A 3855-nucleotide genomic window follows, 5' to 3' on the forward strand; every position below is an offset into this window, starting at 1 on the left:
GCTTGTGTGTTCATTAAGCCAGTGATTCACAAAGCAATTGCCAAGCTAATTGGAAAATGCATTTAGTGAGCCGGACATTCCCCATCATCATCTTCCTTGAACTGGGCCCAGTTTTTATTAGCTACTGAGCTGATTGACATAGCTCAGGATGGGTGTCATCAAACGTTTGGACATATTTTGATTAACCAAGTGACAGGGGCAAGTCAAAAAGAAACAAAATGAACACAGTAAGGACATGGCCAGCTTGAGCTTAGTCTGTTTGCAATTCTTTATTTCTCTTGGTTATATAAAGCCTCTCTAAACCACTGTCCTAATCGATTCCTCTCTTTTCTGCGTATGGCTTACTTAAAGGGTCTTTGATGTGGTAACTGGACGAAGCCTCATCCCAATGGCCTGTAGCTGGGTCAACCCTTTGTTATTCTGTTTGGTATTTAATCCTGGAGAGTTATGTTCTGCTCTGGTATGTTGTTTATCACTTCCAGATTATAGGTGTAGCAAATATTTTCCTAATGAAATAATCACTAACTTGGCCTTCTCCTGCTGGGATAACACAACCAGGCTCTGCAGAGTTCTCCATCTGAATCTTCTGGTGGGACTGCGGGCTTCCGATTCCACCCCACTCCCTCCAATGTCCTTTGGGTCCATTTTAAATTGATCCCATTAATTGTCTTCTCTCCAAATGTCAGGGCTTTCGGTGCTACTGGCAATCCTCAATCTTTTCCATAATAATAAAGTTTTGAAATGTCAGCGTTCTGTTTCTCTGTGCATGCCGAAACCCGTAGGTGTGTCGCCTGGGCAGCTGCCCTGTCATCTTTGTGCTCCAGTGTTCTGGGAAGAAAAATATCCAGGAGAGACGGAGAGACGCTCGTCTCCAGAATCCCTCCTAGAAACCCAAAACTTGACATGCTGACTTCATCCAGCTCCTTTTGAAGTTTACTTGGGTGGCAGGGCTGTGCAGGCCTCACCATCTCGAGGTGACAGAAACACCTGCAGCGACAGATAATTACAGCGCTCACCAGGCCTCTGGTGGTGCATTTCCTGTTTGTGGGCTGCTTGCAGCATGAATCATGTTTGCTTGCGTGGTGACAACCCCTTCTCTACCTGGTTCCCGATTAAACTTTGTAATACCCGTGGCAGACCGCGTTGGGCCCCGCTCATCACCGCACGGAGGATGCTTTGTTTGTGGCAGATGGGAAATAAGGGCAACACGCCTCCCAGTCTCCAAGAGCACCCTAGAAACAGTTTGAAGACAACCTGCCCCCCTCGTGGCATGCTCACCCTGGGCCTCTTCTTGTGAATCCAGCATCTCTGTATCCGACCCAAGCCCACCCCTGAAAAGTCAGCTCCGACCCCTCCCAGCTCCTGCGGCCCCAGGCGGGGTGTGCCACCCGGGTCCCAGCTGTCCGAGGCGCATCGCTCCCGCCCTTGCCCCGTGCCACCACCCCGATGTGCCCTGCAGATCGGGCGCTGCAGACACGCTGTCCAATCACTTGCCGGTCACCCAGTTCTTGGCGAATACAGCCCGTCCAAATGTGACAGGTCTCCAAGGAAAGGGAAGGACGTTATGCAGTTGAATGAAGGAATCTCTAACAGGGAAGACCCAACTGCTTGGTGACTCTGGGAATCTACTTCAGAAACTCATTTGGCCCTTTTACAAAACTGGGAAATCACACATTACAAAAAGGAGGAAAGCTGCCTGGGAGAGACACTGCTTACGAATTTAGGCTTTGGTATGAAATCCTGCTACTGAGTCATCGAGAAAAAAAACCCTTCCAAGAGGATAAAGGAATAAATTCTCCCATACTGTTATCTAGCACCTTTATGGGCTTTTTTTTTTTTTTTTGCATTTAAACTGTTGATCCATTTAGAGTTTATCCTGGTAGCATGCATCAGTGCAACCTCAATTTTTTTTTTTTTATTTTTTTTGCAACCTCAATTTTTTCTAGATGGCTGTCCAGTTGTTCTCATGCCATTTATTGACCAGTGTTTTTCTGTTGTGAGAGGACACCTCTAGCATATAATACATTCCTAGATGCTTTTGGGTCTATTTCTGTACTTCCAATTCTTTTCCATTAGTCTATTCATGGGCCAATGCCACAGAATTACTGGGATTATATAAATGTTTTAATGTCTGGAAGAATTTCTCCCATTAATCTTCTTTTAGAGTTTTCCTGGCTGTGCCTATCTCCATATGCATCTAGAATCAACTTGTCTAAATTAAGAAGAGACACCAAAACCTCCTGGTATTATTGGAACCATATTAAATTGATATAACTTAGAAACAAGGGAGGGGCACCTGGGGGACTCAGACCACTGAGCATCTGACTTGATCTCAGCTCAGTTCGTGATCTCAGGGTTGTGGGTTCAAGCCCCGTTGTTGGGCTCCAAACCCAGCAAGGAGCCTACCTTAAAAAAACTATTAAGGGATGCCTGGGTGGCTCAGTGGTTGGGCATCTACCTTTGGCCCAGGGCATGATCCCAGGGTCTGGGATCAAGTTCCGCATTGTGCTCCTTGCAGGGAGCCTGCTTCTCTCTCAACCTGTGTCTTTGCCTCGCTCTGTTGTGTCTCTCATGAATAAATAAAATCTTTTTTTAGAAAACTGTTAAAAAAGAAACAAGGTAAGTTCTAATGATGTCAAAACTGTATGTACAAGAACAATAAGATGTCTTCCCATTTTTTGCTATTGTAACGGATTATTCTGTTTGATCTTTAAACTGGTGTCTGTATGTATATGTTTAAATATGATTTGTAATCTTGCAATGGTCTGGGGTTTTCTAGGATACAAAATCCAGAAGCCATAAAAGATTCATAAATTTAACTACCCCAGATTAAGTTTTATGTGGTAAAAATAACATAAGCAAAAAGAAAAATGAGAAACTAGAAAGAAATATTTGCAACTCATATTACAAAAAGCTCCCACAAGCCAGTAAGAAAAAAACCACCCAGTCACCAGAAAGCAGGGGGTGGGGCAACAGAGGATATGAATAAATAGCTCTATGAAAAGGTAGTCAACCTCACTTTTGAGTTAATAAAAAAAAAAGTACGCTGAGATGCCATTTCTCATCCATCAGATTGGCAAAACACATGGCTGATGAATGGTTGATGAGACTGGAAGCACAGGCATTTTCCTGCAGTGCTGGTAAAACTGGTCAGGAGGGAACTGGCTAAGTGAATTAGGCTACAAGCCACACAAGAAAACACTACACAGCTGTAAGGAAAAGAATGAGGATACTCTCCAACTACTGATCTAGAAAATTCTCCTGGGTATAGTGTTAAGTGAAAAAGAACTAGGTGCTGTATAATATATAGAAGAGGCTACCATTATATATATATATATATATATATATATATATATATATATATATATATATATATATATAAAACCATAAAAATGAAAATATGTAAGAAACAATGGAAGCATATTTAAATCAACAACAGTGGTCACTTGAAAGGGCCTGAGTGGACAGGGAATGGGGGTGGAGAGGGGATGGCAAGCAGTGTTTTGTTTTTTTACTGTAACCCTTTTATTTTTTTAAAAAGTCATCTCTAACCCCAGCGTGGGCTCAAACTCACAATCCGCAAGATCAAGAGTCGCACACTCCACCAACTGAGCTGGCCAGGTGCCCCGTATACCTTTTTATAGTTGATTTTTGAAGCACGTGACTATTACCTATTCAAAAATTTAAACAAATTAATTCCCTTGGTAAATTAAGGAACTTAAGGCATTTTAGTGCATCTATTTCACTTATTTTTTCTGTTTAACTCACAGGAATAGGAGATAGCTCTAGGAAGCAGGAAACGAAAAGGGAGTTCCTCAGAGGTAACCATAATAAAGTGTGTAAGTCAGTGTGAAA

Source organism: Vulpes lagopus, chromosome X, assembly GCF_018345385.1.
Source record: "Vulpes lagopus strain Blue_001 chromosome X, ASM1834538v1, whole genome shotgun sequence".
NCBI lineage: Eukaryota > Metazoa > Chordata > Mammalia > Carnivora > Canidae > Vulpes > Vulpes lagopus.